The sequence below is a fragment of the Culex quinquefasciatus genome, chromosome 3 (assembly GCF_015732765.1).
Source record: "Culex quinquefasciatus strain JHB chromosome 3, VPISU_Cqui_1.0_pri_paternal, whole genome shotgun sequence".
Lineage (NCBI taxonomy): Eukaryota > Metazoa > Arthropoda > Insecta > Diptera > Culicidae > Culex > Culex quinquefasciatus.
The window spans coordinates 125,074,980-125,098,159 of record NC_051863.1 but is presented as its reverse complement, the minus strand read 5'-3'; the positions used below and the strand labels follow the sequence as shown (position 1 = coordinate 125,098,159).

Sequence of the window (23,180 nt, the reverse complement as noted above, 5' to 3'; positions counted from 1 at the left end):
TTTAAAAAAATACAAAAATAAAAATTCTAAAAAAAGACTCATGTCTTGCGAGTCTTCAACCGAAATTTCTGCCAATTTGGTCCATCCCATCTTGAGTAGCGTGGTTCACGTTTCTATGAAAAAGACAAAAGTTGTTATTTTGTCTTGCATCAACCGGAATTTCGTTCTTTTATGTCCCCAGAAGCACTCCTGAAAATTTGAGCCCATTTGGTAAGGTCTAGGAGCTCCAGTTTTAATTTGAAATTTATATGGGATTTTGATTTATTTTCCATGGGAAACTATCTTTTTTTACATTGTATTAGGATTTTTTTATAAATCGATGAAATGACTTGATTCTTATAGTAGGAGATAGGTTTTGAACTGGGAACAACTTTGTAGAACATACCAACATGCTAGGAAGTGACCCTTTAAAGATACAGATACTTTTAGATGGTGGCTGGCCCCTTCAAAAGCCACCATCTAAAAGTATCTGTATCTTTAAAGGGTCACTTCCTAGCATGTTGGTATGTTCTACAAAGTTGTTCCCCAGTTCAAAACCTATCTCCTACTATAAGAATCAAGTCGTTTCATCGATTTATAAAAAAAAAATCCTAATACAATGTAAAAAAAGATAGTTTCCCATGGAAAATAAATCAAAATCCCATATAAATTTCAAATTAAAACTGGAGCTCCTAGACCTTACCAAATGGGCTCAAATTTTCAGGAGTGCTTCTGGGGACATAAAAGAACGAAATTCCGGTTGATGCAAGACAAAATAACAACTTTTGTCTTTTTCATAGAAACGTGAACCACGCTAATCTTGAGGCATCGTGACACTTGTAATTCAACTTGGTGTTTAGAGAAAAACGCTCACAAAGTTTGACAGTTCCCTTTGCGCATGGCAAAATTTTGAGCTTAAATCGTTTCTTACTTCGCTTAATCATGAAATTTCTTCATGAAACGTTCAGGAGTGATTGAAATTTATCTTTTAGATTGATTTAATAAATTTTCTGTAATATGAAATTTTGTGATTTGTTGAACCTATAACTATAATATAGAATCAAAAAAAAATTGTGATTTTCTACATGTATTTCCTACATTATATCAGATACTGACAAAAACATTTTCCGTTGCTTAATTGTAAAATAAGTTTGGAGCATGTCATTTAATGGGAAATTTAAAAAAACACACAGAAAAAATCTCAATTTAGACTGAAAAAGCGACATTACAACAGAAAAGTGGTGAAATTACACATTTTCAGAGGTAAAATTACACATTTTTCTGACATTAAAGAAAAATGATGTAATATTACCATGATTTTATTTTTTGTGTACTTTTTGATTTTTTAAGTAACCCAGAAGGTTATTTTTTTTTCATTTAGAACAACATATTTCATTTTAAAATAATGTGTTTTCATTTTTTAGAGTGTAATAATGTTCTACAAATTTGAAAAGCATCGATTCTCAGGAAATTTCACATAAGATAAGTCTTGGCAGGATTTGGGGAAACATTTTACATTACTAGTCTAGTTTAAGAATTAATTAGAACCGTTTTTGTCAAAAATCAAACCATTACAAAAAAAAATCCAATCTGCATCAGCAAAAGCTATGCACATACCAAGTCAACCCTCAAACGACTAACGCCCACTGGTTCCGGACTGGTAAACGAGACAATTTTCCACTTTGCCACCCAAACTTCTTCTTCTGTAACGGAAAAACCAAACGAAAGGCCCCAAAACTACATGCAATCAACGTGTGGTTGGTTCTTTTGAGGGGGCGTGAAAACACAGCAAAAGGACTATTTTCCACACTCTGAAGAACAAAATGGGAAACCATCGAGATTTCCCATCAAACGGAGGGAGACAATCCTGGGCAAAAGGCTTTTCACTTTATTCCGGGTGGTTTTCGCTTTCCCCCGAGCGCTTTCCTTTTGTGGTTTTGCAGCAAATCTCATGTGTGATTTTCGTCTTTTGAACGTCATTGCTGTTTCTCTCTCTCTCAAACGAACTGTGAATCTTTCATTTCGAGGCAAGGAAGGATGCAGCTTGGAATTTGAAAGTTCACATTCCACAAAACTCCCACGCCGGAAAATTCTCCATCTGCAGTTAAATTATTCAGAGTGGTTTTTTCTTCATTTCATGAAAAAGAGAAAAAAAAATAAAAACTATTCCGCACGTTTGCCCCAAACGAATGGTTTCATTTAATTAAACTTCAATTGGAATCAGCCCGGAACGGGATCCTGGTCTGAGAGCTACAATTGTCCTGCGCTGCTGGGTTGGAAAAGTCACAACCACGAGGTGACAATCGAATTGGGCCATCTCGTGCGGTGTGGAGTCTGGGGAACATTTCACAGGGTGAAAAACAACCAGCAAAGTGACGCTTGACCTGTGTTGGCACAAACGATGTCAAGATTAAAACAATTCCCTTTGTGGAACTGGGGTCTCCGCAGAGGAAGTGACTTTGTGCGATGTCCCGATGGGAAGCATGGTTTTGGTATCGGTGGGTTGGAAAAGGACAATCGTTTTTTTTGTGTCTGGGAAATTGGCATGTTATCTCGATTTCATTGTTGTGTAATGGTTTGATTGCACTGAATCGGTGGAATCTTGGTCCTCTCTTATTGACATTTGGGGGATGTTTGTAATAGTTTTATTTGTTCTGAGAGTCCGTCGTAATTTTTTTTTCAAGCTTTAAAATCGGCCTTAAAGCTTACTGGGAAAAAACAATAAATTGCATGAAAAACAAACTTTTTTTTAAACTTCATCTTCCCGGTACGAGAATCGAACTCACGACCTCTGGATTCGAAACCCATCACGCCGCTAGTCGAAACCCATCCCCTACCAGTCAGTATTCCCAGTGAGTAGATTTACTCATTTAAGGGATCTGACTTTGCCGAGCCAGACAGGAAGCGAACCCACCGCCTTCCGCTTACAAGGCGAAATCCGTAACCTCACGGCCACGGTAGCTCGGCTAAATTTCGAATGAGGTAACTCTCTACCAACTCACAAGCCTTCGGACTCCTAGGTTCGAGCAGAAACTTGCAACAGAAACCACAAAAGACCGGGGGGTCGTTAAATTGGATGGTTTGATTTGATTTTTGATTGGGACTTTTATGTAAAATTGAAAACCCAATTTGATGAAGTTCTCAGGATTCCGAAAAAACGTATTATTCATCAAAAATACCAGATAATATCAACATTTCTGCCATTTTTCGTTACTCAACTGTAAAAACATTCATTCATATCATTTTATGGGAACTTTAATGTACTTTTTGCAATTCCGTCGTGAAACTACTTACTTTTCCTGTCATTCTTGAACGACGAAATAGCCTACTTTTCTGTACCAAAAATAACAGAATCTAATAGCAACACTTTTCGAAATAAATGCTGAAAAGTTCTACTTTTCAGCACTCAAATGGGTGCTGAAAAGTTGAACTTTTCAGCACTTGTTTTGAAAAGTAACACTTTTCAACATTTTTTTTTGATTTAAACGATTTATTGACAAAATACATGAAAATTTGACATAAAATTTCACTCAGTGTGTTTTTTGGAATTGCAAAAAATGTTGTATGGAACTCGCTGCAAAACTTGATTTTTTCAGCACTCTTCGTATTTATCCAACTCGGTGAACCTCGTTGGATAAATGTACGACTCGTGCTGAAAAAATCCTCTTTTTGCAACTTGTTGCATAAACTACTATTTTGCAATTCCGCTGTGAAACTGTCAACTTTTCCTGTCCTTCTGAAGAAATGAAACGGCCTACTTTTTCCAACCAAAAATAACAGAATCGAATAGCAACACTTTTCAAAATAAATGCTGAAAAGTTCTACTTTTCAGCACTGAAATGAGTGCTGAAAAGTTGAACTTTTCAGCACTTGTTTCGAAAAGTAAAACTTTTCAACATTTTTTTATCTAAACGATTTATTGGAAAAATACATGAAAATTTTACTTAAAATTTCACTCAATGGGTGTTTTTCGGAATTGCAAAAAATATTGTATGGAACTCGTTGCAAAACTTGATTTTTTCAACACTCGTCGTATTTATCCAACTCGGTGAACCTCGTTGGATAAATGTACGACTCGTGCTGAAAAAATCTTCTTTTTGCAACTTGTTGCATAAACTACTATTTCGAATCTACAATACCGCAGAATAGTAGTTTATGCAACAAGTCGCAAAAAGAGGATTTTTTCAGCACGAGTCGTACATTTATCCAACGAGGTTCACCGAGTTGGATAAATACGACGAGTGCTGAAAAAATCAAGTTTTGCAACGAGTTCCATACAACATTTTTTGCAATTTCGAAAAACACCCATTGAGTGAAATTTTAAGTCGAATTTTCATGTATTTTTTCAATAAATCGTTTAAATTAAAAAAATGTTGAAAAGTGTTACTTTTCGAAACAAGTGCTGAAAAGTTCAACTTTTTAGCACCCATTTCTGTGCTGAAAAGTAGAACTTTTCAGCACCCATTTCTGTGCTGAAAAGTAGAACTTTTCAGCATTTATTTAGAAAAGTGTTGCTATTCGATTCTGTTATTTTTGGTACAGAAAAGTAGGCTATTTCGTCGTCAAGAATGACAGGAAAAGTAAGTAGTTTCATGACGGAATTGCAAAAAGGTATTTTTCATTGATATTTCTTGATATTTCTTAGATTGAATTTGAAAAGACGAATATTTGGATTTTTGATAAGTTTAAGTTAAGTTTAAGGGATTTGAGAAAGCATAATTTTAGAAAAAGATGAAATATTGCTAAAAAAAATCAAATAAATATAAAACGTCAAATTAATTTTTGCAATCGAAAAAAAACTTGCTTCAATTTTTCGGATAAACTTCACTGTTTTCAAGTTATTGGTATTGTAAGGATTTTTTTTCCCAAAAGTGTTGATTTTTTTTTCCTGTTTTAAATGCCAAAATTAGCGTTTTAGCCCTTTCAAAGAGGTACTTTCGATTTTAAAATTTAGAAAATATTTTCAAAGAAAATGAACAAAAAATCAAAATAGTTTAATTTTTTAACATTGAAAATTGAACCAATAGTTTTCGGAATATAGCGCGAGTTTAAAAATTAGAGCTTATTAGATGACACTCAGCAAAACTCATTTGTAATTTTTATGAAAAGTGTAGAATTTTCCCAGCACTGCGAAAATATTTTTTTCTTAGATCATTTTCTTAATGAAGAATTTTTAAATAATAAATATTTTTTTCGTAAATCATACCTTGAAATACCTTTTATTTTACTTTTATTTTATTTTACTATATATTTTTTCAAATAATGATTTTACGAAAAAAAATCGAAATTTCAAACACATAATTTGTTTGACCCACACAGAAAAAAAATCATGGTAAAATTTTATCTTTTTTTATGTCAGAAAAAAGGTGTAATTTTACCTCTGGAAATTTGTAATTTTATCTTTTTTCGTGTGTAATGTCACTTTTTCAGTCTAAATTGAGGTAAAATTACATCTTAAAAGAGGTAATATTCAACCATCCAAAATTACAGCTTCAAAATTTACATTATTTTTTACTGTGCATTTTTTTTAATGTTAAATTTCATTTTCAATCGAAATGCTCTTCACAGATTTTTTGGTAAAGGTCCCCGTTTTCAAGAAATAACCACTGAAACTTTGATTCCAGCGAAATATTTGCAGTTTCGCTATCCTTTAAAAAGTTACCATGAGTGATCATTTCCGAAAAATAAATTTTAGAAAAAAAAACAAAACAAACAAAAAAATTGAAATTTTCTAAGTCGCATTGAAATAACCATCCAACCGAAATACCGTTAATTTATTATCTGTTGATAACAATCATTTTGATCGAAAACGAGTAAATGGTGACGTTTTGTAACACAAATCACACACACAAAATTGCCTGCATGGAGACACATTCATTAACGCTTGTTCGCAATTTTGAGAAATTATTTTTCTCCATGTAAATTGATGAAACAATACAGTTTTGTCATTGGAATAATGACAAAACTTCAGGGAGTGTGCAATTTTACTATAATCAAATTTTTATAACAAATATTGTTGAACCCGATTCGGCTTTTAAAGAATGTTTACATTAGGATTTTGGGTCGATCAAACTTGAACCTAGAACAACTTGGAAAATAATCAGTTTTTTACAATTTAAACTCTTTTCCTCAGTAAGAAAGACAAACAAAGTTGAAGTAAAGCTCCTCAATTGAAATTTATTCCTTCATGCTTTAAAACCCCAGCAAAATCTTACAAATATCCCACCCAACTCCTACACTCCCACAAATCGCCCACCTGTCGAGTCGACTCACCTTAGGGTGCCGTTGACCGGCGTCGTTTGTTTGTCCGTAACTACTCTCTCTCTCTCTCTTCCCTTCAGGAGCACTTTTTTCTCGTTCCAGCTGAGTTGAGTTCTGCTGCCTCAACCCCTCCTGGTACTTTTGTGGTGATTTTCCTTTATAACCGGCCACCGGCAACTTGTTTGAGCTACTATACTAGTGTGTAGTATGGCTTGTCAAAACGATTTTTCTTCTCAACGACCTCCCACTGACGCTGTGTGTGAGTGTGATTCTTCCTCGGAAGGGGGAAGTTATGACCGGAAGTAATCCTTTGACAAGATGTGGCAGATTACTCTCCCACAAACGACGACGAGTACGATGCTTGGGCAAACACTTGTTCACAGCCACACGTGGAAGTGGATTTTGCTCTCATTCAATTTTTTTTTTCTTTTATCTTTTTTATGACCACTGAACTACTTTTTTCCTCTGTTTGTTTTTCGTTTTCCTTTTTTTTATTTCTTTTCTTTTTGCGATCTGACACTTTTGTCAGTGGCACACTTCCCTCACCTTATCGTACCACTTTTATCTTTCCATTAATATTTTCTGCCTTATCAACCAACTCAAACCACTTTCAGACAGTGATATTCGTACACTTCTTCTCACTCACAAAACTCACACAAGCAAACAATTTCAATTGTCAGCACTTAAGACCTTTGCAGCTTCTTGCCGGGTTGGATCTTATGCATCACTACCAACACCACAATGCACACTTGTTCGGATATAATATCTTCTGCGTTGTGTCTCCGTCGTCGAGCTATTCAATTCTATGAAATTTCAACGACTGCTTCTTTTTCTCCTCTCACTGGTAGTGGTGTTTTCTCCGCACAATAAAGCACACACAATTGAATGATGAGAACAATTTTCAATTTGAACTCATCAACGGTCAACGGGCGCACACACTGGTAATCCGTTCCTCTCGAAGAACCTTTGGCCTTTGTGCGCACCTTCTTAGCCAGAACGTTGACGAACTGATGACCGCGGAGAGTTTTGCTGAGATCACGTCGCTGCTGGTTTGATGTGAACGAACGGGTTCTGCGCTGGAAAGTACCGGAAAAGACACGAACGTCAGTCTCTTTAGTTGGAATACAGACAGTTATAATAACCATGCGGGATTGCTGAATCTGTGTGCTTTTCAACTGTGCACTGTAGGAAATGGTGGCTAATCAGTTGACTGTGACGATTTCTGAAAGATTTATCAATGAAATAAGAAGTTGCCATCATTGTTGACCCAAGTGGAGATTTTTCAACTGTTTTGCCTTTCTCACCTGATGTAAGGCTATAATTCTGCTCTAAAATGAACTTTTTATTAAAAGCTCGAAAACCCACCTTCAGGTACATATACATCGACACAGAATCAAAAACTTAACAAATGTCTGTGTGTATGTGGGCATGTATGTATGTTCCAAAAATTGTCACTCGATTTTCTCAGCACTCGCTTAACTGGATTTGGTCAAACATTCGACTCGGGTTGGGGTCCCATACGATGTTATTGAATTTTATGAATTTTTGATAAGTAGTTCAAAGGTTGTGTGTAACAATTTGTTTTATCATATATCTAAATCTCACATAAATGTATGTAAACTATGTCCGGATCCATCATCCGACCCACCATTGGATAAATAATCGAAAAACCTTTCAAACGAGTCCAAAACATTGAAGATCCGGCAACCCTGTCTCAAGTAATGACCACTTGAGTGATATCTGGGTACTTTTTTATTCCGGACCTAAAAAAGCAGATGACATTTGTGTCCAAACCCGTCATATCAATTTTTGTTGGTAAAAAGTGAGGAAGGAACCAACCACAAAGGTAAATTAAGTTGGTTTATGAAACTAGGATGAGATTTTTTTTACCTTATACATTAGTTGTGAAATCGGTTATGAAACACAGTAATTTTGTGTCAAGAAATTTTTCATCAGGAACTGGTAAAATTTTCAATATTATCTGTTAAATTTTACCTTTTTACGCATGATTGTAGGTTAAATTGCTCAATATTCAGATAATATTCAACCAAACAAATTTTCAACCATTCAAAATTAACGGTGCACATCAACCAGAGCTATTGCACCCAGATTTTGGTTACAGACATTTTAGGATCTTCAAAAATACGGGTACTATCAGAATTTATTGAGCATGAGCATGAGCATGAGCATGGTTGACTGCCAATGAGCTGCTACTCCGTTATTGACAGATCAGCTGAAGTTAAACAATGAATCAAAAATGATCAGTGGGAGCCAACCATCCGTTCACTGTTTAACCCCTGAAGACCCCGACTTTATTAGTCAATACCGGCGCCCTCCCAAGAAGCCTGCAGTTCAACGAAAGGGAGGAATGTTAGTCCGATAGTTGAAGTTGCAGACTCATCAAGCACATAGTTTTTCGCTATATACTTGTTGATACCGCTTGAGACCGTTGAATCCACAGCATCTCCTTCAAGCATCACGTGATTAATTTTTTTTGGGTTAGTGGGATAAGGTATTGGCTTTTCGATGCCTCCCGAGCTACGACGCTATGGAGAGGACTTTCATAACAGACCCGTCGGCGAGCCTTCCGAGCAACGATGCTATGGGAAGGTCTTTCTGGTTAACACACAAAATCACTCACACACAGTTATTTTGCTCCACTATTAACTCAACGATACAAATTGTCAGTGCGTATTTCGTTCATTATATAGAATTGGCCTTTTCACCGCAAACAAAAAATTAAACCTTATTCGAAAAATTTAAACACAATCCACCCGACGCCGTGCCTTCCGATCAACGATGATATAGGAAGGGCTTTGAAAATCACAAAAGAAATCACTTTTCACTCCGCATATTTTTTACGACCACGCGCTCCCTTTGCCAATTATGCACTCTGCACTCGAACAGCTATTTTAACAGCTTTTCTATGGCAATAGTGGCAATAATTCAAAAGGAATTGTAATTATATTGCTTTTAAATCAACTAAGTTACATTCAATTCATACTTATTCCATAAAACTTCAGTATCCTCTTTATCTGAGGAACTATATCTACCTTTTGATTTTTTTCTGAATCTGCAAATATAAGATCGATTCTTCCGCTTTTTAGGACTCAAAATTGTAGTTTAAAATGTTAACGAATCTTTATTCGCACTGAGTGATTTTTCAAAAGTTTCACAAGCTTGTTGCATGAACTTCTTATTAGATGTTTGTGAAGTAAAACAATAGCTAATATATAATTTCCCAGTATCGGGATATTTGAAATATGATAAACAACGACTAAAAACAACAATGTGAACTTTTTTTTTCTTTTTATGGTCAACTGTAAATATTCATTGAAGAAATATTTACAGTTATCAGGAAAATCCGAATGTTCACAATTGGTGGACCTTAACTATACAAAGATTGACAGAGTGTTTTTATCCAAAATATAATTGAATATTAAAGTTGACGTGAATCACAAAACAACTTATCGGCATCAAAAAAGAATTAACCTTGGTACAGCAAAATCAACTTAGGTTCTTCGAATTAAAAAAAACATATGGGGATTGCAAGATAGGATATCAAAATTGAACTTATTTTGAAAAAGCTTTTCCCTCTTAGAAACAATAAATAAAAACAATTCAAAACAATTTTTGATTTCATTTCTGGGAGTAACTGCTAAGTATGCTTCAAGAAAAATGTTGGGGTCCAATTTTTTTGGCTTCTCTCAATTATAGTTATTGAAATTTTTGATAGGTTAAATTTTAAACATTCTGAATAAAAAGATCAGAGAAGCAATGGTTTATTCAAACCTTGTACATCGAACATTGAATTTCCAATGTTCTAAGCAATTTAGAATTTGTCAAATAATTTTCTGATTAGTTTATATAATTTTGCTTGAATATTTATAAGTATAAAATTTCCCGGGAGTCTCGACCGAATTTCCCGGGAATCGAGAGGTCCAAAAATGGTCGATTTCCCGGGAAATTTTTCCCGGGAATTCCCGCTCGTCACCCTCTAGATGAAACATATTGAATAAAAATATGTTGCCCAAGAATTGACGATTGGATGTAATTGTTGATGCTGAACTTGTTTAAGGGGTTACACATACATGTGAATCGGCTAAAATAATAGAGGTTGGTTTAAGCACTCACTTAATTTTTTTTAAAATATACATATTTATCTATTATCAAAACAATTTTGATGACATTTGGTTGTATCTTTGCCGAGATATAGCTATTTGAAGTTAGCAGTTTCAAAAAGGGACCATCCACAAACCACGTGAACACTTTTTTGGAAATCTCAACCACCCCCCCCCCCCCCCTGGGAGGTGGACAATCTTTTTTTCTTTTTTGTATGGAGCGTGGACAATCGTCCCTAAGGTGTCCACGTGGTTTATGGATGGTCCCAAAACGGGAAACAAGATATCTCAACACTGCCTTGACCAAATCGGCTCCAAATTTTTTAAAAAACAAAATTTAAAAATCGGGCTTCGTCATGCACACGGAATATGTCTTCAGAGTCTTCACCCAAAATTTCAGCCAATTTGGTGCATCCCATTTCAAGATATCGTGGCACCCGTAAATAAACTCAGTGTTTAGAGAAAAGCGCTCACAAAGTTTGACAGTGAGCTATGCGCATGGCAAAATTTTGAACTCAAATCGTCTCTTACTTAGTTAAATCATGAAATAACTTCATGAAACTTTCAGGAGTGATTGAAAATCATGTTTTTGGTGGATTTACTCAATGTTCTGTAACATGAAATTTTGTGATTTTCTACATGTATGTAACTCCTTAAGAGGATAAGGCAAATTCTCCACGGTATACTCAGAAATGCAGTATCTTGAAAATGTTTTGATTTTTGCAACCTCCTACTATTTTTCCAAATAGCCAAACTCATTATCTTTCTTTTGCGTTTAAGACAGCTTAAATCGGATGAAATTGGGCGGAGATATGATTTTTGGAAAAAAGTTTTTTTTTTTTGAATCACCTAAGTACGATTTAGGTCACTCTAATGGCCAAACAAAAGAATACAAGTGTAATTATTTTGGCTAAGGTACCCCCAGAAAAATTTTGAGTCCGATCGGAAAACTTTTTTTTCGGTATGAGCAATTCTCTACGAAATCGGTCTTTTTTCTTCAATTTTAATTTTTGTATTTTTTAATCCGACTGAAACTTTTTTGGTGGCTTCGGTATGCCCAAAGAAGCCATTTTGCATCATTAGTTTGTCCATATAATTTTCCATACAAATTTGGCAGCTGTCCATACAAAAATGATATGTGAAAATTCAAAAATCTGTATCTTTTGAAGGAATTTTTTGATCGATTTGGTGTCTTCGGCAAAGTTGTAGGTATGGATATGGACTACACTGGAAAAAAATGATGCACGGTAAAAAAAAATCAATATTACGCCCTTGTAAAATGTTAGTCTTGAATTGAAAATTTTGAAAATATTGTTTTCGAAAAGATCGGAAAATTTTACAAATGTTTCATATTTTAACATTGAAAATCGGACCATTAGTTGCTGAGATATCGACATTGAAAAATGGTGGGCTGTTTGGGTGAGACTTAAAAAACATCAATTTTCCTGTTTTTAAACCTTAGCATTGCAATATCTCAGCAACTAAAGATCGTATCAACAAAGTCCGAAGAAGCAAAATATAGAGAATTTTCTCAGCTTTTCAAAAATATTTTTTCCAAAAGTGTGCAAACATGTGCACTAATTTAAAAAAATGAAAAACTGCGACTATTTTCAAAAAAGTCACCTAAATATGGATTTATCTTGAAAACGGTGCACTTTATCAAAATTTTACTTAAGTACTTTTCGATTGCAAATTTGATTTTACATCGAAAAATGAAGTTGAAAAATTTTTGCGACCAATTTTCGATTTTTTGAAAAAATCATTATTGATTAAAAAATTCATAACTCGTTCAAAGAGTTTTTGCACAACCTGAAAATTTCTGAAAAGTTGGCATTTTATGTCCTCTAAAACATATCAAAAAATAAAAAAAATTAAAAATAGTGTTTTTTTGCAAATCAAGTTTTAGTGATAAAAAGTTAAATAAAAAAATCACCAATTTTTTTTACCGTGTATCATTTTTTTTCCAGTGTAGTCCATATCCAAACCTACAACTTTGCCGAAGACACCAAATCGATCAAAAAATTCCTTCAAAAGATACAGATTTTTGAATTTTCACATATCATTTTTGTATGGACAGCTGCCAAATTTGTACGGAAAATTATATGGACAAACTAATGATGCAAAATGGCTTCTTTGGGCATACCGAAGCCACCAAAAAAGTTTCAGTCGGTTTAAAAAATACAAAAAAAATCGAATGACCGAAATCCTAGAGAACTGCTCGTATAGGCTCTTTTCAAATGGAATTGCTTTTAAGTGCGGTCCAAATCTGGGTACCGTGTACCTCTGCTGCCCTATGAATTAAAAATTGGTTGGGCTCGATCTGACCACGGGAAAAACTACCCTGAGCCCTTGAACTTGGTATGGAAAAAATCCTCAAAATGTATTTGAAGAGAAATGCAATTTTATTTCACTTTAATCCGAGGTGACCACTCAAATTCCATTTTCTGATTCAGATTCAGATTCACGAAGATTTTTTTTTTTAATCTTCATCATCCCGGTACGAGAATCGAACTCACGACCTTTGGATTGGAAATCCAGCACGCCGTTAGTCGAAACCCATCCCCTACCGGTCAGTATTCCCAGTGAGCAGATTTACTCTTTGAAGGGATCTGACTTTGCCGAGCCAGACAGGAATCGAACCCATCACCTTCCGCTTACAAAGCGAAACCCGTAACCTCACGGCCACGGAAGCTCAGCAAAAGATTTGAGTGAAGTTAAGTTAAAAATTGTTCAAAATATTCGATAGGTATTCAAAGTAGAGGAAGACATGTTTTTCAAACAGGTATGCTTGAGATTCCCGACTTTTCCCGTTTTTTTTGTAAAAAAATCACAAATTCTTGACTTTTTTCCGATTTTTTACGGATTTTGGCGGCCTTGAGATTTTGATTATTATAGGGTTCAATAATTGTACGATCACAACCAATTCTCAGGCGTAGAAACTTTACTTTATTTGAATTAAATTGTTAGCCGTATTATAAGCATCTGAAATTATCAATTTTTGAGCAATCAGGAGGATGTGCAACACCCTAATGCTGGGGTATTTCAAAGTATGGACCTATTTTGACTGATTGTGGCCGTCAAAAATAAAACGTTTAATTTTGAATGGTGTAGAAGCATTTGTTTGACGTTACAATTTGTTCTGATCTTATCTGAGCTAGATCACTCAGAGAAATTTCAATGAATTTGGAGCAATAATTGTTAACAATGTCAAAAAACACCTAAAATTTCATAAAACTTTTATTGATAAATGCTTGAATGGTTTTTTTTTAAATCATGTTTGAGTGTGAGTGAATTTATTCAATCATACTTGAGTGCTAATTAACATCGCTTGCAACTACTTCTCTGCTACTGCTGCTGGTGCCCGGTGCTGCATTTTCAGTGTTCCTTTTTGATGAAGAATCCTCAGGGCAAGTATCGAACCCAAGATCACTCTAAATGTCAAGCCCGGTGCGCGCTTCTGCTTCTTTCCATTAGAGATTATGTTGGATGAGCAGGTCAAAACGTCAATAAGAAGTCTGCGGTCATCTAGGTTTAACCAAGTTCACTTACAGTTTGCCGAAACTTCTTTTGAACATAAGCTGTTTCTATTTTTAGAAATATCTGAACTTGTTTCGACAACATGTTCTTGCTCGGTTTTTAAAACACGAACGCGAACTACACATAAACAACTCGTTTACGTGAAATCTCAGCAGAAGCCAAAGATCAAATCTATTATGATATTATCATGTTTAGCAAACTGAAATGGAACATCATGTCTGCAAATGTCATTTTGCTTTTCGAGATCTACAAGCATGTTTCATTTAAGTCAGAATAAACTTCAAAATGAACGATTTGTATTCCGTTGCTAGATTTGGCATTTGTGTTATACAATCATGTTGAACAATGGTTTTTTGATCAAAATGAGAAAAAATGACCAAATTTTTGCAGCAATTGTTCGACAAAAAAATTAAAAGCGATGTTGCTACTTGGGAAATATTTTTCACATTTGACCCGCAACTTGTGAGTCGTTGAAGGTGAAGGTTTGTTTTGTTGTTTTTGAATATTGAAATTGTGCTATGGTACACACAGCACATTTTTTATGTTGAAGAAACAACTGTTTCAGAATGCCGAATGTTAGATTATTTTTTATTTTTTTGGTTTTCAATTTTTTTGGTTTTTGGTAATGTTTGAAAATTTAAAATTATGCAGTAAACTGTTGAGCAAAATAATACCAGGCCCACTTTATAAGAGCTCGTTTTGATGAGATCCTTGTGTTTCGCCTAGCAAATTTTCAACAAAAAAAAGTTCGATTGTAAATTTGTTGACTTTTAATTTTCCACTGCTCGGAAGTAAACCGATTACGATCTTGGCTTCCAACACAAGAACTGGTTAAATATTGACTTTCCTTGACGTCCTTGGAGGCCCAAAATTCGATAAAATTCAACAAAACGCAAACTTTATTACTGAAGCATATTGCGGCTCTTTAGAGCAAACGCGCTTATCTAAAGATAAACTCTTCGTCGTCGTGTGGCTTCCTTTTTTGTACTTTATTACGACCTTCTGCTGCCACGCGTGCGGGGGTGGCGAGATAATTGGAAAACGTCTATATTCTTGTCTGACTTTGTCTTAGATAAGAAACTGGCGGGCTTTTATCTGATTGCACTTCGGCGCTGTTTGCGGAGGTTTTTGACACTTTGGAATTTTTCAGTTTTTGACGTTTTACAATAATTTAAGTTTTTCAACCACTGTATGTTCAGTAGTCATCCTCCCAAGTTCAACCTTGAGTCAAAATTAGCTCTCCACAGACGGAAACTCATAATTAACTGTCTCAGTGTCAGCCTCGTTGAATTTATAATTTCTCGACCATCCCCGACCACCACGCGTCCCCATATCAGATGCCCTCATCGCGCCGCCCAGGTCATTCATCTAAGTGCATCTTACTCATCAATTAACTAAGTTCCGCCCGAGATGACTCTGTCAAGATGAGCAAGTGCGCCGCAAGTTTTGCTTTGTTCTTTATTTTTTTAATTTGAAGAAAAAACAGTTTAACTTCCAACGGCAGCCATTTTGTTTTTCCCCCTTAAGACACTTACTTTCACAAAACTTGAGCCAAACTTGAAGACTGGTCTGGTCCAGATCTTCCTTCAAACTAGACTTTTCACCCGCGACGATCACGATTTTGGTCACGACGATCTGGAGACCCTGGCGGACAGCTTCTGACTGATCTGGGCCGGTTCGGATCTGCTTCGCGAACGGCGACACTTATCTGGAGAGATGAGTTCGAGATGTGGTCGCTAATTTAATCAGACGACTCGTGGTGATTGTCGTGGTGGTGGTGGAGAAGACAGAGTCGCTTGGACCATCTCTGGGCCACTTGATTCACTTTACTCCTCGTTGACTTACGTTTGTGACAATATGCAATGAACTTCGGAGGAGAGAGTAGATCGATTGAGCGATGACTTAGGAGGGGAAATTTGCGAATAAGTTACTTATTTCTATTTCAAAAATCACTAAATTGTATCTTTTATAACATTGAAAACTCAAAGGGTTCTAGAATTTGTTCTATTTTATATTCAAGAAACAACAAGAACAATATTGCCATCAAAAAAATATAAAATATCAGTTTTTTCTTGAAAATTTTAAATTTTTTGGTCCAGTCTATTTTTTTTGTCTGAAGAAGACGCATGGTCCTCTGAACTTTCATTCTCTCTGACGGTTTAAAATTTTGCTCGGAGATGAATATCTGGTTCAAACTGAAATCTCAAGCTCAAGTCAAAGGCCACACTCATACTTTTCCATGAACACACACACACACAGTCTACACAGGTCAACGTGCAGTGCTCCTCTCTTGGCCAGTGTCATTTATCCGTTTGATTAATATGCACAATTACGGCTCGTTAAGAAAATCACTTATCCAATGATTCGGCGAGAGAGAAACCGGCAAGCCAGCAGCTGTTTCAAGGAGCATAAGTTGAACTTTACATTTTTTTGAAGCTAAAATTCACTTTTGATTCCAGGGAGGAAAAAATTGCTAACGAACGTGAGTTAGATGTTTTGAGGCAAAGTTGCTCGGCCGGCAATTAGCGTGTACCTTCAAAACAGAGCGAATCTTGCGTAAGACTCGCTTCTTCAATTGACGCCTTTCGTTATCACCTAGCCGTTAGAAGAGTGGTATCGGCGACGGCCCGTTGTCGACAGATTGGTGTTTACTTAATATAGAAGCTGAGGCTGACGGCACTTGGCAGAAAATCGAGTTCCATTTTCGTGCCTTTGATGAAACACGTGATATATTTTGCAGGTTGATGACCAACGTCCAACAGAGTTGCGTGAGGGGGTAACGGCGATAACAACATCGACTGATAAGGTTATGCAATTGAAATTTTTCATAATTTGACCAAGTATTTTATGAGGCCTGCTTTGAAGTATGATTAAGTAGGTTTTTAACACCGATTCTAAGATATCAAGCAAAAAGCTACATGTAAATGGACCAAATATTCAAGGGTTTTTTGACAATTTTTTTAAATCTCTTTTCACTGCATCAAATATGTATTTTCAACTGCTAAAAAACAAATTTGTAGACATTTGGTCTTCCCATTTTTGAGGTATAACTATTTAAAGTTGGCAGTTTAAAAAACGGGTGCCACGATATCTTATCACTGTTTTGACCAAATCGGCTCAAATTATTGTGCATGACGAAGGCCAATTTTCGATACGTTGCTACAAAAATCATACAAAAAATCAACAGTTTCATTTTTTTAAACAAAATTTAAAAATGAAGCTTGTAAACAAATTTCAAAAGTCGTAATTGACACGACCACTCAGTTGTGGAATCCAAAAAAAAAAATGCAGCCACAGCATAAAAATGTCAAACCAACTTAGTTAAGAGCGAGTTTTTTTTGCCATTGTGAAACAGGTCGTATCTATTTGCTTCGATTCGGATGAAACTTTCAGTGTGTTTTTTTTTGTCTATACACGATATGAACTCATGCCAAAATTGAGTCCTCTTAGGCAAAGGGATGTGGGGTGTCAAAAGTTTTCACAAAATACGTATTTTCCTGCGTAAAAGAGGTTTTGGGTGACTCACATCACATAACCTTCGGACGCCTAGAAATGAGCAGAAACTTGCAACAGAGCCCACAAAATACCCGGGGGTCGTTAAAGTGGATTTTTCCTGTATTTTGAAAATGCAAAAAGCAAAGCAATCCACTTTAACAACCCCCGGGTCTTTTGTGGGCTCTGTTGCAAGTTTCTGCTCATTTCTTGGCGTCCGTAGGTTATGTGTGGTGAGTCACCCTAAACCTCTTTTACGCAAATGGACCGACGTTTTACTTCCCCATCCGATAGAGGACCAGGAGGATAAAGCGGGAATCGAACCCGCGCCCCATAGCAACATAGGGATCGGCAGCCGAAGCCGCTAACCACCGCGCCACGAAGCCCTCGAAAATGCAATGTTTCTCAAAAAATTAATAAGGATGCTCAGCAACGAAAGAAGTTGTTGGCTTCTTATTCCAAAATGGGTTTCAAATGATCGGGATTTTTTTCATTTATTTTGAAAGTGATGACACATATTTGTGAAAATACTCAAAATTTTCACAAAACTACGCATTTTAGAAAAAATACTCAAAATTTCAATTTCTTACGGTATAGGTTCCAAATGATTGGAATTTTTTCATACATTTCGAACGATAAAACTGTTTTTTTGAAAATTGTATAAATTTTCACAAAACTGCGTATGTTCGAAAAAAAAATCAAGTTTTTGTGAAATGGGTATCAAATGATCAGGATTTTTCCACTCATTTCATAAGTAATAAAACTTTTTTTTATTACGTTCGAAATTTTTACAGAACTACGTATTAAAAAAAATAGTTTTTTGTATACAAAAATCCGATTTGATGATACCCATATAATAACAACTGAAATTTTAGTATTTTTCAAAAGTACGTAGTTCTGTGAATTTTTTTAGTATTTACAAAAACATTCTATCGTAATGTATGATTAATTGCAATCATTTTATATCCATTGAAATAAAAAACAAAATATAAGTATTTTTCAAAAATACGTAGTTTTGTAAAACAATTGAGTAATTTACAAAAAATACTATTACTATCTAAATGTATGAAAAAATCTCGATTATTTGAAACCCGTATTGCAAACAAACTAAAATTTTTATTTGTTTCGATAATACGTAGTTTTGAGAAAATTTTACTATTTCACAAAAAAATATTATTACTATCTAAATGTAAGAAAAAAATTACGATCATTTGATAACCACCATATTGTAAGAAACTGAAATTTTGAGTATTTTTTCGAAAATACGTAGTTATGTGAAAATTTGAATATTCAAAAAGTGTGTCATAGCATTTGAATGTATGAAAAAATCCCGATCATTTGATGCTAATATTGTAAACAACTGAAATTTTTGTATTGTTTCCAAAAATGCGTAGTTTTGGGAAAATTTCAAGTATTTAAAAAAATGTGTGATAAAATTGAAGAAATGTTTGAAAAAATTCCGATCATTTCTAATGTCCAAAAATGGAAGTAGCGTAACGAGAAACCGAATGATGAAGCTTGGATTCATGATCAGGGACAAAAATTTCCTCTTAGAACAAAGTTTCACGAATATCAAAGAGGGGTCGGGGCAACTGCAATGTGAGTTGGCCGAGAATAACCCATTTGGAAACAAAGGTGGTATTATTTTAATTGGATTTGTGTACTACAGGCCTGTGGTGTGAAGATGGTCAAAATTGGTTATTCTCGTTTGGGGAAATATTGCCAAATATTTGTAAAGTATTTTTAAATAAAAAAAAATTCGAAAAGTACATTAAATTTCCCATAATATGATATGTTTAAAAAAAAAAAATTACAGTCGAGTAACGGAAAATGTGAGAATTTTTAAAACATTTTTAGTGTTTTTTCGATGAAAAATACGTTTTATCGAAATTCTGAGTACGCCATCAAATCGGGCGTCTTATTAATCTAATCTAATCTAATCAGACCCTAGCGCAGCCAATCTTTCGAAGGGATCCTGGAGAGTGCCTTAGGTTAGATGACGCCTAGCACTCTTCTTGTCATTTATTAACATTTGTAGTGCACCATTGCATCGGAATGCATTGAAACATCACAAGCGTTAAAGCGGCCAGGCCTACTGCGTAAAGCCGTATCGCAGAGATGACTCGTAATTGGGTTGAGTTTGAGCACAGAGTGTTCGAACAACAACACAATTCTGAATCGACAGGGAGGAAGAAGCGTGGGGACACACCACCATACGCTCCGAGATTTTGATTGTATTCGTTGGGAGCACCATGCTAAGAAGGTTTGGTACTCCGGGACCCTCTGGGATGGGACATTGTATTTCCACGAATGCCCTGGACACTATTTGCCGTGGTTATAGCGCCACAACTCGCTCTCTGTAACAGTATTCCTAATTCCAGTCCACGCTCACCAAGTCGTCATGGCCTAGTGGTTAGCATTTTTGCTTACCAATCCAAAGGACGGAGGATCGAACCCCGCCTCGAGCGACTTTGATTTTTCGTTCATATTCATCATTTCAAATTTATGTGTTCTTAACATTCTTGTTGGGAGCAGATGGGAATCGAACCCAGAACCATTCGCTTACAAAGCGAACACCGTAACCAGTCAGCCACGGCCGCTCCTTCCATCAAATCGGGCGTCTTATTATACACAAAAGTCCCTTTGACACCAAATTTCTATCTCATCATCGTTTCAGGCTGCAATTTATTGAGAAAACCTCTTTTTTCGCATGTTCAAAAATGGAAGGGGTCGTACCGCCCCTCCGTCACGAGATATAAAAAAACGGACCTCGGATTCATGTTCAGGGACAAAAGTTACCCTTTAGGACAAAGTATCACGCAAATCGAAGAGGGTTATTATGACCGATTTTTGCGTGACATACTTTATGGATAACACTTTACTTTTATATTAAAGGGAGCGGTCGAGGCTGAATGGTTACGATGTTCGCTTTATAAGCGAATGGTTCTGGGTTCGATACCCATCTGCTCCCAACGAGAAAGTTCTGGATTCATTAAATTTGGAATTAATGAAAAAAACTTCAAGCTCACGGCGGGGTTCGATCCCCTGTCCTTAGGATTGGTAAGCAAAATGCTTTCCACTTAACCGTGGAGCATTGGTAGCTTGAGGAGGAATCAGACTGGTATAGTTGAATCCAAGAATCGGACTTAGAATCGCATTGAATGCAAGTTGAACATCAGAACTCAAACAAGATTGCATGCAAGATTTGCAAGCGCAGTTGAAATTGAATCTAAAAATACCTCGCTATAAATAGCCTGGACGACTGATAGAATTCATCCAATAAGAGATGAGTAGAATTGAAAGCATTCCTCCCATTAGAAATGAGAACACACGAAGAATTCGAACAACAATGCAAACGGTCGTTACCACTCGCCTAGGGTGGCTCCTCAGACCATTCACCTTCCCAAAAACCGTCCAACTCCAAGCGAAACTTACTTGAGGATACCGTGGAGATTTTCCCTTAATACTCTTAAAAAAGTGGAGCATCAACACTTCCCGTCTTCCAATTCCCTTTCCTTGTCCCTGGTGCGCGGTGGAGATGGGAGCGGCCGGCAATGGACGGCTGCCATGGTGGTGAGAATCTGGTTCAGGTGGAATTGGTTCTATTCCCAATTATCGATTCCTAGGCAACTTGGGCTTAGACAATCATCACATCACATGGCGAAAATCCAGTCTGCAATCCGCTAAAATCACCGTCTCCTAGCGAAGCGAAGCGAACACCTTACTTTTATATTAAATTTATTAAGTTGGGTTTTTTAAGTACTCCTTATAAGGGAGGAATCAAAAACAGAAAAAAACAGATGTGAAAAGTTGGTTTATTGACCTTTTATGAATGAGAACAATAAAATTTATACCACAAATATAAAAATAAATTAACCTGCCCAAACCAAGAACGACCAAATTGAATATAAATCACTGTCGTCGACAACATAATCTTCGCTGGTGACAAGTTGTGTACAAACTTTGCTACAAACTTGATTGTTTCAGCAGCTGATGTGATTGCTCTTTTTCCTGAGACGAGTTTGTCTGAGGTAAATTTTCTAGATGAAGCATTATTCTGGTGCGACCATTTTCGTCGGTTGAGATTGACATGGGAAATTTGCAATTTTCTGATGGATGAATCTAAGATAGCGCACTTCTTGGAAAGACTCGGCTCAAATAAGCAGCAGGCAAAAAAAAGGTGCATCTCAATTACAACTTTGCCTCCGAAGCTTCACTTTCTGGTAGCAACAGTACCGTTCAGCCAGTGCTTTTGCTTCTGCCTGGATGCACTCGGGGAGCTTTCGGGAGGGAGGAAAAACAAGCATCCTCTTCTCCCGTTGAAGCCGAGCTTTCCGCTCGATGAAGCAGAATGCGATAATGCTTTACTCGTGTTTCAATTCTGGGGAAAATTGGTCCTGGACGAGACTGAAAAAGCGACACAAAACATTTTACCGAAGCAAATGTGCATCGATGACAGCGGGAAAACGGTGGGAAATTGGGAAATTAAGTGCATGGGAGGAGAGGGGAAAACCTTTCAAGTGATTGTGTCATTTTGTTTTTCGATGGTAACTTTTGTTAAGACAGAGGTCATTACAATTTAATCGGGCTTTCCGGTTACGGATTTGATAAATGAAACATAAAAATTGGTTTAACCTACTTTTGCATCATAAGTCAAATATTTACAAGTAAATTCACAAGAACAAAATTTTTTGCTCAGTGACATTCAAGTGCGTCCATGTGCACTCGTACTCGGCTGCAATCCATTCATAATCTGCCGCCTCAACACATAAACGGTGCAATCTGCAATACACCAATTGAAATAAATTGCCCAATTATTGGTCTACAGCCCCAGCAGCTGCATATAATAAGTCCAAATAAGTATCATCAACATTGTGGTGGTGTGTGTGTCGCTGTTGTGATATTGAGGCATTTCTGCACAAGTAAGATGAGAGAAGTTTGTAGGCTGGATCAAGCGATCTAACTTTAAAGTTATCATTTTTGTATTTTTTTTATTTTCAAAGTTGGAAATAACTGTTTATATTTTACAAATCATTTCCTTCATCAAAGAGGTTATTGACACTTGTGCAAAAGTCCCCAAAAAAACATCACGTTTCTTCTATCTTATCTCAGGTGTCAAACTTTAATAGTACCACTATTCCTCAGCTCAATTCAAGATTCAAACCTAGGACATAGACGTTAGTCGCGAGGCAAAGCTCCGACTTGACCTTGTCCCAGCAATTATATCATCTGCTAGGCGTCTTATCAGGCCGGAACGCGCCACACTTCGTTCGAGCTGTTTGATTGTTTGCTATCAACAGCAGCAGCCGTAGCCCTTTTGCTGACAAAATTGAGGTGAATGTCTTTTTTTCGGAGGGTTTTTGGGCGACCTTCCGTTGTGAGTGACATTGAAAAAATATGGAGATATGACAAAAATGGTGATTTATCGTTGCGGAAGTCAAAAAATGTACTTTATAGTAATTTTAAAAGCATATGTGACTTGATTTCTTGATTGTTAAATAGCTTATTTTTATTTGTCAATAATTGATACAATAATAGTTTTCGTATTTTTATTTTTAATTTTTCATTTAAAACCAACATTAATCATCATCCGTTTGTCTATTTCAATCTTCATACAGTTGTTACTGTGAAGTAAAGCAAATGCAAATTTAATTTCAAGTTTTTTGCCTTTTACAATCGATTGTAAGCTGTTAAGAATACATTGTCTAACGTTGATTTTATATTTTTGACTGAGGCACAGCCGAATTACAAAATCTTTTTACCAAATTTGCACAAGCCTTATTTTCAATA

The 23,180-nt window shown here is 35.9% G+C and overlaps 1 protein-coding gene across 5 annotated transcripts in view; it reads right to left on the bottom strand.

Moving 5' to 3' along the window:
• LOC6039111 (contactin-associated protein-like 2) overlaps positions 1–23,180 on the bottom strand; it is a 175,357-nt gene that overhangs the window by 145,040 nt on the left and 7,137 nt on the right. For 3 of the 5 annotated variants that reach the window (XM_038263138.1, XM_038263139.1, XM_038263140.1), the window contains one exon: positions 6,253–7,316. The gene's annotated coding sequence lies outside the window, so the exon portion shown is untranslated. Of the gene's footprint in view, positions 1–6,252; positions 7,317–15,433; positions 15,593–23,180 lie in introns of those variants that run through there. The other 2 variants (XM_038263141.1, XM_038263137.1) reach the window with 2 other exon arrangements.